Source organism: Pseudophryne corroboree, chromosome 1, assembly GCF_028390025.1.
Source record: "Pseudophryne corroboree isolate aPseCor3 chromosome 1, aPseCor3.hap2, whole genome shotgun sequence".
In the NCBI taxonomy this organism is placed as follows: Eukaryota; Metazoa; Chordata; class Amphibia; order Anura; family Myobatrachidae; genus Pseudophryne; species Pseudophryne corroboree.
Window position 1 is genome coordinate 213,249,033 of NC_086444.1, and position 13,678 is coordinate 213,262,710.

The following is a 13,678-nucleotide window of genomic DNA, read 5'->3' on the forward strand; positions in this document are numbered from 1 at the left end:
TCCACATGGAGACGTTACTCTCCATAATATTGGCTATGGAACCGGGAAATTACATGGTATCTCTGGATGTACGGGATGCTTACCTACATGTGCCTATAGAACTGTCTCATTAGTGTTACCTCAGGTTTGCCATCCTCCAGGAACATTTTCAGTTCCAAGCCCTGCCCTTCGGGCTAGCAACAGCACCCAGGGTGTTTACCAAAATTATGGTGGTTATGGCAGCTTGTCTGCGCAAACAGGGGATAAGAATATTCCCATACCTCGACGACCTGTTAATCTTAGCACATTCACAAGATTTACTTTTGAGCCATCTTCAACAGACAATAGTTTGTTTACAGAGACACGGGTGGCTCATAAATTCGGAAAAGTCGTCTCTGAATCCGTCACAGCGGATGGTTCATTTGGGGGCCATATTGGATTCAGACCTACAGAAAGTTCTCTTACCAGAGAAAAAGATAGTCAAGGTGCAGGTCATGGCTCGGGAAGCGTTGCACGCCCAGACAATGTCAGTCCATGCAGTAATGCGACTACTGGGTCTGATGGTATCAACCTTCGACATGGTGGAATATGCGCAATTCCACTCCAGACCATTGCAGCACCTTATTCTGACCAATTGGAACAGAAATCATCAGACGATAAAAAAGCAGATGATAAAGTTTCCAGTAAACGCAAAAGGTCTCTAGCGTGGTGGCTACAGACAGACCATTTAAACAAGGGGAGACCCTTTTGGATAAAAGAATGGCAAGTCCTGACAACAGATGCCAGCCTGCAAGGCTGGGGTGCGGTACTCGGAAGCCTGTGGTTCCAGGGAAAATGGACTGCAAGGAAAAGTCGCCTGCCATTAAATCTATTGGAAATAAGGGCCATTTACATGGCTCTAGTTCAGGCAAAGGACAGTCTGCAAGGAAGACCGGTCCAGATTTGCTCAGACAATGTGACAGCAGTAGCGTACCTCAATCATTAAGGAAGAACTCACAGGAAGAGACTGATGGAAGAAGTAACTCCCATTCTAGGATGGGCAGAACTCCATCTTCCAGCATTGTCAGCAGTATTTGTCCCAGGTGTACTGAACTGGGAAGCGGATTTTCTCAGTCCACACACCATTCAGGAAACCGAATGGGCATTACACCCAGAAGTGTTTCAGGCAATAGTGAACAGATGGGGTCTACTAGAGATAGATCTCATGGCGTCTCGTCTAAACAACAGAGTTCCGAAGTACGGATCGAGAACAAAGGATCCCGGAGCGGTCCTGGTAGACGCACTGTCAGTAGAATGGAAATTTCAGCTGGCGTATCTGTTCCCTCCAATATCTCTGTTACCCAGAGTAGTGAGAAAAATAAAGCAAGCAAAGGGAGCAATAATTCTAATAGCTCCAGCTTGGCCAAGAAGGCATTGGTACACAGATCTTCTGAGGATGTCCGTGGAAGCACCAATACTGCTCCCTCAATATCCAGATCTGCTAATGCAGGGTCCTTGTTGGCACAGCCATCTGGATCGTCTGTCTTTGACGCGTGGCTAAATATGGTTGAAGGCTGCGCTCACATTGGGGGATGGTGGCTGAGTGTGCAGCTGACCTGGAGGTGTCCCACCTCCTGTTACAATTGCGTATTTCGTGGTGGTCAGCGCGCTCTAAAGGGTGTGCGAGGGATTGGATTGATTGGAGAGGTGGATGGTGGTGTGTGAAGTGATGTGTTCTCTGTGTATCTATTTGTAGGGGATGTGGTAATGATCACTCGATGTAAATGAAATATAGGATTTTATTTGGATGTAATAGGATTAATATTCCATAGTCAATAATGAATGTCCCAGGTTGGTTCACCACTTATCAGGTGTGTCTTGCAGACTACCCTTTCTCTGAGTATACCCTCCTATTGGTATACTGATGGAGCTACAGCTCAGGTAAATGTTAGGTATGCCCTAGGGGCCACCTTTACCATAGGTGTGGATGGTCCTATGTATCCTCTGATGCTGTGTCTATTGTTAGGTTTGTGGTTAAGTTTATGGTGTGACTAGTGCGGCGTCCCGCCTGTCAGACCCTTCCGTGTGTGGCAACGAGTGGCGTGGTCATATACTGTGTAATGAAACTTACCGCCGGGGGCAGGTGCTACCTGCCGCCGGTGACCAGTTCTTAGCCGTCCTCAAGCCTGTGTTCCTCGATGTATCCTCTCTGGGTGTCCTCCGTGTCTCAGAAGCCGCGCACCTTGTCTGTAAATGCCGGTCTCCTAAACTCCCGTCCCGTCCTCTGACTTCCTGGTTCGCGCGTCACGTGCCGGGTCACGTGAGCGACTGTGAATATTTTCTATATTGTGATAGAAGGAATTGTCACAGTTAATGGTACCATTAACTGTGACAATTCCTTCTATCACAATATAGAAAATATTCACAGTATCACTAACGGTGACAATTTCTTTATATCACAACAAAAAACATTCAGTATCTCCCCTCCAACAGTACATTTTTTGGTACACAACCTTCTTCCACCATGCAGGTTAACACACATCAACATAAATACAAGGTTTCCTATGTAAAGGATATCCGATTAACACCCAATTCATGTACACAATCAAAACAGTCACACATCCAATCACTGACACCTAATCTGGATGATTGACATGTCCGCCTCCCAATCAGAATAGAGATTGGGACACCGAGGAAGGACCAATCAGGAAAGCGATCACAGCATAAATAAGCCACTGAACACCATATGGGTAACCCTAGAAAAAGGCATCAGTGCTGAAACGCGTTGGGACCCACAGACTTTACTACCGACATTGCCACATACATTCTCCTCTCTCCGGCTGGAGAAGGAGACGCTTCCGCACACATCGCGCTCACGTGACCCGGCACGTGACGCGCGAACCAGGAAGTCAGAGGACGGGACGGGAGTTTAGGAGACCGGCATTTACAGACAAGGTGCGCGGCTTCTGAGACACGGAGGACACCCAGAGAGGATACATCGAGGAACACAGGCTTGAGGACGGCTAAGAACTGGTCACCGGCGGCAGGTAGCACCTGCCCCCGGCGGTAAGTTTCATTACACAGTATATGACCACGCCACTCGTTGCCACACACGGAAGGGTCTGACAGGCGGGACGCCGCACTAGTCACACCATAAACTTAACCACAAACCTAACAATAGACACAGCATCAGAGGATACATAGGACCATCCACACCTATGGTAAAGGTGGCCCCTAGGGCATACCTAACATTTACCTGAGCTGTAGCTCCATCAGTATACCAATAGGAGGGTATACTCAGAGAAAGGGTAGTCTGCAAGACACACCTGATAAGTGGTGAACCAACCTGGGACATTCATTATTGACTATGGAATATTAATCCTATTACATCCAAATAAAATCCTATATTTCATTTACATCGAGTGATCATTACCACATCCCCTACAAATAGATACACAGAGAACACATCACTTCACACACCACCATCCACCTCTCCAATCAATCCAATCCCTCGCACACCCTTTAGAGCGCGCTGACCACCACGAAATACGCAATTTGACGCGTGGCTGTTGAAACCTCTATCTTAGAAGCTAGAGCATTTTCGAAACAAGTATGCCAAACTATGCTTAGAGCAAGAAAGCCATCTTCAGCTCGTGTGTATCATAGAATATGGCAAGCCTATATTCATTGGTGTACTAGAAAAAATTTGAAACCAAGATCTTTTAAAGTATCCAGGATTTTGGATTTCTTTCAAGCAGGATTGGATAAAGGTTTGAAAGTTGCTTCCTTGAGAATTCAAGTATCAGCATTAACTGTATGGTTTCAGCGGAAGATTGCTGAATTACAGGATGTATGTACTTTCTTTCAGGGAGTAATACATATTCAACCTCCATTTGTTCCTCCTGCAGCTCCCCGGGATTTGAATTTACTTTTTAAATTCCTCCAGGGTCCTCCGTTTGAACCACTTAAGAGAGCAGATCTTAAATGGTTAACGGTTAAAGTACTTTTTCTACTGGCAATGGCGTCAGCCAGAAAAGTGTCAGATTTAGGAGCGTTATCGTGTAAGTCTCCTTTCCTAAGTTTGTTTCCGGACAGAGCAGTTCTCAGAACGAGATCTGGTTATCTTCCAAAGGTGGTTTCAAAGTTTCACCTGAATGAAGAGATTATAGTCCCAGCTTTTCAGGTATCGGGACTATCTGCGGGAGAAGCGTCGCTGGACGTAGTCCGAGCTTTAAGAATCTACATAGATCGTACTAGTGCCATCAGGAAAACAGATTCTCTCTTCATCCTCTACGGATTTCATAGAAGAGGATGGCCTGCTAGTAAACAGACGCTGACGAGATGGCTCCGAATGGTAATATCAGAAGCTTATTCTCATGCAGATCTCCCTACTCCAGCTAATGTCTCTGCACACTCTACATGTAAGGTAGGTCCTTCATGGGTAGCACAACAGGGTGCTTCAGCAGAACAGATATGTAAGGCAGCCACATGGTCTTCCATAAACACATTCATTAGACATTATGCCTTGGATACTTTTGCCTCTCATGACGCAGACTTCGGGCGAAAGGTCCTCCTGTGTAATCAGGAGCGTCCCCACCACTAAAATTGGCTTTGGGAATCTCAATGTTATCCTGTGGATAATCCTGTGGACCCAGCCAGAGAAATAGACGTAATGGTAAGAACTTACCTTTGATAACGTGATTTCTCTTATGTCCACATGTATCCACAGGGATCCCACCCTGACGCACCTGATTTGAGGATCTTGACAATCACTATACCTCTTCCCTCTTGTATGGAAGGGTGTGCATGTGTGTTCTTATCGCCTAAACAGGTCTCTACCTGATACTCCTGCCTAAATCGCTGTGGAAAGAACTGATTTGACTGAGTCAGTGGGCGGGACTATATGGTGATGGCCCCGATGCATCCTGGGAGGCCAGAAAGTTTGTGACCGTGTTGCTGCCACTTCCGCTGTCACTCAACCATATCCCAATGTTATCCTGTGGATACCTGTGGACATAAGAGAAATCACGTTATCAACGGTAAGTTCTTACCATAACGTCTATTTCGGCCCAATAGATTAAAAAAAGGACGTGGGTCCTCCTTCCTTGCTGCAAGGGGGAGAGGTCGGGGAAAAAGGTCACAAGCTGTGTCAGGTTCCCAGGAGCAGAAGTCCTCTCCGGCTTCTACCAAATCCACCGCATGACGCTGGGGCTTCTCTGCGGGAGTCCGCACCAGTGGGGGCACGTCTCAAGCTCTTCAGCCAGGTCTGGGTACACTCGGACCTGGATCCCTGGATAGTAGACATTGTAACCCAGGGGTTAAAGTTTCAAGACGTGCCCCCTCACCGACTTTTCGAATCGGCCGTGCCAGCTTCTCTTCCAGAAAGAGAGATAGTAAGCGCTGCGATACTAAAGTTGTGTCAAAATCAAGTGATTGTTACGGTACCCCCGTCTCAATAGGGGGAAGGTTTTTATTCGAGCCTGTTCGTGGTCCCGAAGCCGGATGGCTCAGTCAGACTGATTCTAAACCTAAAATCCCTCAATTTCTTTCTGAAAAGATTCAAGTTCAAGATGGAGTCTCTACGAGCAGTGATCTCCAGTCTGGAGGAGGGGGATTTTATGGTGTCGGTCGACATAAAAGATGCATACTTACATGTCCCCATATATCCTCCACATCAGGCTTACCTGAGATTTGCGGTGCATGGTTGTCATTACCAATTTCAGACGTTGCCGTTTGGTCTATCCACGGCTCCAAGGATTTTCACCAAAGTAATGACGGAAATGATGGTTCTCCTGCACAAGCAGGGAATCACAATTATCCCATACTTGGATGATCTCCTCATAAAGGCGAGGTCCAAGGAGCAATTGTTGAAGAATATTGCCCTATCACTGACGATTCTGCAACAACATGGTTGGCTCCTAAATTTGCCAAAATCACAGTTGGATCCAACGACACGGCTGTCGTTCCTGGGTATGATTCTGGATACAGAATTGCAGAGAAATTTTCTTCCAGTGGAAAAAGCTCTGGAAATATAGAACATGGTAAAACAGATTCTGAAACCGGCAAAGGTGTCAGTTCTTCGCTGCACTCGTTTGCTGGGGAAGATGGTGTCGGCCTACGAGGCCATTCCGTATGGCACGTTCCATGCCAGGGAGTTTCAGTGGAACCTGCTGGACCAGTGGTCCAGGTCTCACCTGGACATGCACCGGAAAATAATTCTATCTCCCAGGACCAGAATTTCACTTCTGTGGTGGCTGCACAGTTCTCACCTTCTGGAAGGATGCAGGTTCGGGATTCAGGACTGGATCCTGGTGACCACAGATGCAAGCCTCCGAGGCTGGGGAGCAGTCACACAGGGAAGAAACTTTCAGGGAAAGTGGTCAAGCCAGGAAGCTTGTCTACACATAAACATTCTGGAATTAAGAGCCATATAGAACAGCATACTGCAAGCAGAACATCTTCGAGGTCTGCCGGTCTTGATTCAGTCAGACAACGAGACAGCAGTGGCTTACATAAACCGCCAAGGTGGAACGAAGAGCAGAGCGGAGATGGCCGAGGCCACGAAAATTCTTCGCTGGGTGGAAAAGCAGGCCAGCGCTCTGTCAGCGGTCTTCATTCCAGGAGTGGACAACTGGGAAGCAGACTTCCTCAGCAGACACGATCTCCATCCAGGAGAGTGGGGTCTTCATCAAGAGGTCTTTGCAGAAGTGACAAGTCGTTGGGGAGTTCCTCAAGTGGACATGATGGCGTCCCGCCTCAACAAGAAACTTCAGAGATATTGTTTCAGGTTGAGGGACCCTGAAGTGATAGCGGTGGACGCCCTAGTGACACCGTGGGTGTTTCAGTCGGTCTATGTGTTCCCTCCACCTCCACTTATTCCAAAGGTGATAAAAATTATAAGAAGAACAAGGGTTCAGGCAATCCTCATTGTTCCGGATTGGCCAAGAAGGGCCTGGTATCCAGATCTTCGGGAGTTGCTCATAGAAGATCCCTGGCCTCTTCCTCTTCGGGAGGGCCTGTTACATAGTAACATAGTAACATAGTATCTGAGGTTGAAAAAAGACAATTGTCCATTGAGTTCAACCTATTTGTGGTCTCCTATGCATGATGATTTGACTAAAATTTCTGACTGATGCTGCTGTCAGCCGTTGCATTTTATCCCTATTTATAGTAACTATAATGCATGACTATGCACCATACCCCTGGATAGCCTTATCCATTAGGAATTTATCTAACCCATTCTTAAAGGTGTTGACAGATTCCGCCATTACAACTCCCTCGGGCAGGGAACTCCAAACACGTATTGTCCTTACCGTGAAAAAGCCTTTACGACGTATTGTGCGGAATCTCCTCTCCTCTAACCTGAGCGAGTGTCCACGAGTCCTCTGTGTTGATCTAACCAAAAACAGGTCCCGCGCAAGCTCTGTGTATTGTCCCCTTATATATTTGTAGATGTTGATCATATCCCCTCTTAGTCTCCGCTTTTCCAATGTAAACATGCCTAGTCTTTCAAGCCTTTCCTTGTATTCCATCGTCTCCATGCCCTTATTTAGTTTGGTCGCCCTCCTCTGTACCTTTTCTAGCTCCAGGATATCCTTTTTGTAGTACGGTGCCCAGAATTGTACACAGTATTCAAGGTGTGGCCTCACTAGTGACAGGGGCTGTGCGTGTATCAGGACTTACAGCGGCTGTGTTTGACGGCGTGGAGGTTGAACGCCAGATTCTAGCCCGAAAGGGTATTCCCAGTGAAGTCATTCCTACACTTCTTCAGGCTAGAAAAGAAGTAACGGCAAAGCATTACCACCGTATTTGGAGAAAATATGTCTCTTGGTGTGAATCCAAGAAGGCTCCTACGGAGGAATTTCACCTGGGGCGTTTGCTCCATTTTCTACAAGCAGGTGTGGAGGCGGGCCTAAAGGTAGGCTCTATTAAAGTACAGATTTCGGCCTTGTCGATCTTTTTTCAAAAGGAATTGGCCTCTCTTCCAGAGGTTCAGACCTTCGTAAAAGGCGTGCTGCACATCCAACCTCCCTTTGTGCCCCCAGTGGCACCATGGGACCTTAATGTGGTGTTTCAATTCTTGCAATCACATTGGTTTGAACCTTTGCGCAAGGTTGAGTTAAAATTCCTTACTTGGAAAGTGGTCATGTTGTTGGCCTTGGCGTCTGCTAGGCGAGTGTCTGAGTTGGCGGCTTTGTCTCAAAAAAGCCCCTACTTGATTTTCCATGCTGATAGTTGAGAACTCGTCAGCAATTTCTGCCAAAAGTGGTTTCATAATTTCATGTTAACCAGCCAATTGTGGTGCCAGTGGCTACTGACGCCCTAGCGGAGTCTGGGTCTCTCGGTGTGGTTAGAGCTTTGAAGATCTATGTTGTCAGAACGGCGCAGATTAGGAAAACAGAGTCTCTGTTTGTCCTGTGAGCTCCCAACAAGATTGGGGCTCCTGCTTCAAAGCAGACTATTGCGCGTTGGATCTGTATTACGATTCAGCAGGCTCATTCTACGGCAGGATTGCCGTTACCGAATTCTGTGAAGGCCCATTCTACCAGAAAAGTGGGCTCATCTTGGGCGGCTGCCCGAAAGGTCTCGGCTTTACAGCTTTGCCGAGCTGCTACTTGGTCGGGATCAAACACCTTTGCGAAGTTTTACAAGTTTGATACCCTGGCTGAGGAGGACCTCTTGTTTGGTCAATCGGTGCTGCGGAGTCATCCGCACTCAAACCCCATGGTTCTTGAAGCATCCCCAGCATCCTCTAGGACGTATGAGAAAATAGGATTTTAACACCTACTGGTAAATCCTTTTCTCTTAGTCCATAGAGGATGCTGGGCGCCCGTCCCAGTGCGGGCTGTATCTGCAGTTATTGGTTATAGTTATACACAGGTTGTGTTGAGTTCAGTCAGTTTGTGACTAATGTTGATCATGCCGTTGCATACGTTGTTGTTGAATGCCATGTTGTACGGCGTGTTAGTGGTGTGAGCTGGTATGTATCTCACCTTAGTTTAAAATAATTAAATAAATCCTTTTCCTCGAAATGTCCTTCTCCCTGGGCACAGTTCCTATAACTGGAGTCTGGAGGAGGGGCATAGGGGGAGGAGCCAGTTTACACCCATTCAAAGTCTTATAGTGTGCTCATGTCTTCTGCAGATCCCGTCTATACCCCATGGTTCTTGAAGCATCCCCAGCATCCTCTACGGACTAAGATAAAAGGATTTACTGGTAGGTATTAAAATCCTATTTTTGAACACCAATACTGCCTGTGTCAGTCTTCGAGTGCCGCTGCCTGCAAGGACTGTTCAGTATATATATATATATATATATTTATTTATACAGCAAACAATGATAGGTGGCACTCACAGACTCATGGAATGATGAAAAAACTTCACCCCGTGAAGTGTTTATTAAAGCAGACAGGTAACGTTTCGGGGACACTTCCCCTTCCTCAGACAATTAAACAGTGCCAAACAGTGAATATTTATAACATACAATGACCCCACTTACCCCCACAGGAATGACTCTCAGCTGCGTGGACCACGGAGTTCCCGAGCGTCCCCTGTCCCGCACTTCTGGCATCGGCGTCTCGGCCTACCCGGAAGTGACGTCATCAGGCTTTGCCGGTCCCCATGGCAAAGCGCCGAGAGCCCTGGTAAACAAAACAATGTGGCAAATGACACAATTAGAAAACATTTGAAGTGAATAAAAAGTGAATAAAAACGGCACACAAAGGCAAAAAGCGCTCACTCGGAGCTAGAGTGTGCCAACCAGTACAGTAACATATCAAACGGTGACATATCACAGGTATATATACAGGTTGAGTATCCCATATTCAAATATTCCAAGATATGGAATATTCCGAAATACGGACTTTTTTGAATGAGAGTGAGATAGTGAAACCTTTGTTTTTTGATGACTCAATGTACACAAACTTTATTTAATACACAAAGTTATTAAAAATATTGTATTAAATGACCTTCAGGCTGTGTGTATAAGGTGTATATGAAACATAAATTAATTGTGTGAATGTACACACACTTTGTTTAATGCACAAAGTTATAAAAAATATTGGCTAAAATTGCCTTCAGGCTGTGTGTATAAGGTGTATATGTAACATAAATATATTCTGTGCTTAGATTTAGGTCCCATCACCATGATATCTCATCATGGTAAGCAATTATTCCAAAATACGGAAAAATCCGATATCCAAAATACATCTGGTCCCAAGCATTTTGGATAAGGGAGACTCAACCTGTGTGTATACTGTGTATGTATATATATATATATATATATATATATATGTAAACAAAACCAAGTATCCCTGTGCGCTAATATATATGTCACTGTAAATTCAGTTCAGGAAGAAGCCATACATTCGATGGATCAACCAATGTTCAATATATCGAGGCCAGTTGGAACTCAGGTGATCAGGGCGATGTTCTCTAAAAATAAACCCTCTCACCAAGAATCACCCAAAATAAAGAAGAAAATTAGACATATATAGTTTTTCCTTTTACTTTTTAAAATACATTAAAATACATAGTATCATAGACCCAATAAATCCAAATACATGTCTGAGTACAGAAAGTTTGAATAGGATCCACCCTCACCTTTAGCAAAAGGTGTGAGCTCTGGGTGGAATTCACATACACCAGAACATGGCAGGTATTGATTGGTGAACCCTACGTATTTTGTCTATCAAGACTTCATCAGGGGTATACAGCTGATAAAACAATTAAGTGTCAAGATTACTGTATAGACACGCTCAATGCTTAAATAAGCCTTTGAAGACCATGAATCACTCCATAAAGAGTTTTCTGTTTGGGCGTAAAAAGGTGGCATCCCGTAGGGTTGCCCTATGCAGTTATAACACTTCCAGTCTGGTGACAGAAAACACAGCGCTGATGTATTGCAATGAGTTCGTATCAGTTTATTATCGGTAAAATCACAATAATATAGACCCAACTCTAGACCAAACACGCGTGGCCAACAAGATCCGTGACGTGCTGACCGGAGTTCGGCGGGCGTCCCCGGCTGGAATCCGGCTTGTGCTGTTGAGAGAGACGATCTGCGGCAGTGGTTATCCGTCAGTGGCGTTTGGAGAGGTGTCTGGTAATATGGAGGCCAGACATCTCGTTACAACTAAGCGGGTGACCTTATACTGAAATGTATGTGAGCTGTTATTATTGAGTAAAGATCTTTTTAGTTATACTCACCTGTGCGCCCTCCATTTTCTTCTTTCTATGTGCCTGAGGAGTTACGGTTGGCTCTCAAGGGAGGAAAGCTGCACCATACATTTATTGGACTTTTAACCCCTGGCTGAGGGTGCTACAAGACTTTTAGTGAATGCGCAACTTTATTCATTTTATATATATATATATATATATATATATACACACTCTACAGTGGTCAAAGTGGAAATTTTGCAGTGGGGGTATGGAAAAATGAAGGCTGTAACTAAGCGTGCGCCGTGCTCTGGAAAAGGGGGCATGGCCACTCAAAAGGGGGAGTGTCCATAAATGTAATGTACCACACCATATACCCCTTATACACATTATGCACCACAATAGTAGGACCCCTTATACTATCTAGTACTGGTGCTCCTTACACATTATGCCACATGGATTGAGCGAAAATTCACATGGAGTGAGCCAAAATTCACATTATGCCACATGGAATGACCGAAAATTCACACAGAATGAGCGAAAATTCACATTATGCCACACAGTATGAGACGAAATTCACATTTTTCCACACAGTTTGAACCATAATTAACACGGAATGAGCCAAAATTCACATTATGCCACATGGAATGAGCCAAAATTAACATTATGCCACACAGTATGTGCCAAAATTCACATTATGCCACATGGAATGAGCCAAAATTAACATTATGCCACACAGTATGTGCCAAAATTCACATTATTCCACACAGTATGAGCCAAAATTCACATTATTCTACACAGTAAGATCCGAAATTCACATTATGCCACACAGTATGAGCCACAATTCACTTTATGCCACACGGTATTATGCCACACAGTAGGAGCCACAATTCAGGAACAGGGAGAGTGACAGAGGGACAGGGAGTATGAGAGGGACACGGAAATTGACAGCAAGGACAGGGATAGTAATAGCAGGGACATAGGGACAGGGATAGTGACAGCAGGGACATAGGGACAGGCAGAGTGACAGACAGAGGGACAGCAATGACATACAGAAGGGAGAGAGAAAGGCAGCAGTATAAAATTACCTAATCAGCAGCGGTGGTGTGGAGGAGGCTGTGGTTGGCGGCGTGGAGGATGAGGAGGTTGTGATCAGCAGCTGTGCGGAGTTGGCTATGGTCGTCGTCGGCAGTGCAGTGGATGAGGAGACTGTGGGAAGCGGTGGCAGTGCGGAGGAGACTGTGCTATGGAGGGCGGCGGTGCGGAGAAGGAGACTATGGGTGTGGGTGCGAAGGAGACAGCGGACAGCGGTGGTGGCCTTCGGTGCGGCTCTGGTCCGCCTATGACTGCCACTATATCAAATCTGCTATGGACCAGCAGCCAATCAGGAGCGGCTGCTACTGGTTTACGAGCTCCAATTGGCGCGTGAATCTCATTGAATTTTAATACTGCGGCCACAGGGGTCTTCAGTCAATGCTCAAAGTGGCGGTATGCCATACCAGTGTATACCGGCCCACTTCGAGCACCATATATATATATATATATATATATATATACGTGTTTGTGTGTATGTGTGTGTGAGATATACATACCCCTATCTCCTCTTGATGGCTGTCAGTGTGTGTTAGTAAACAGGTCGTTATGGGTATAGAGCCTTGTGAGCTCTGACTCTGCAGCAGAGAGCAGTGCAGCTTAATACTGCAGTACAGACTAGTAAATGCAAACAACTGTTATTAATATAATTAGTGAATATTAATTTTGTTGGATTCATAGCACTTTAGACTTGAAGTTGGAGACTGTAGAATAGTGAAATTGTGTGTGTGTGTGTGTGTGTGTGTGTGTGTGTGTGTGCGTGTTATTGCTTGCTACTGTACAATGAATTGAGCTACTATAAATGAACCTACAATTCCTAAGCATAACTATACTTCAGAGTTATAGTGCTGACTGTTAGTTAATTTGGTGTATTTGACTCTTTTAGTCCTTATTAAACAGCATGTAATGTTATGTTTAATAATTAACATAGCATAAATAATGCAGCAGGAATACATCAGTAAAGCAGACACAATGTAAAACATATGTATGATACTCTGAAAAAAGTAATCAGGAAGCAAAAATAACTATTCAAGACAAGAAGATTACTAGTTGAAATATTATTACATATAATTTGACTTCTTATTTAAGATTAAAATGTAGTAAATAACTGTTTTGCCGGTGTTTGAAATCACTACACATCCCTAGAGGTTTTTACCTCCAAACCATTGGATTTACTGTTCAGCGGTTTGGAGAGCAATTTAAAACTGTCAGCTATGTCCAGCTGTTTAACATTGTCCAAACCACGGGAAAAAGCCACAGATCCGCTGCATTTATCTGGCTAATCAGTAGAAGAATTACAATCTTACAATAAAGGAAATCAATAGTTATAAGAAGACAGTGCAGATGACAATAATACATCTCTTACAAAGGCAATATTATTTTATTCATAGATTATAAGCAAAAGTTTTGTCTTATTAAGAGAATACTCCATAACAGGAATGTTTGTTATAATAAGCAGTCATTCATACTCC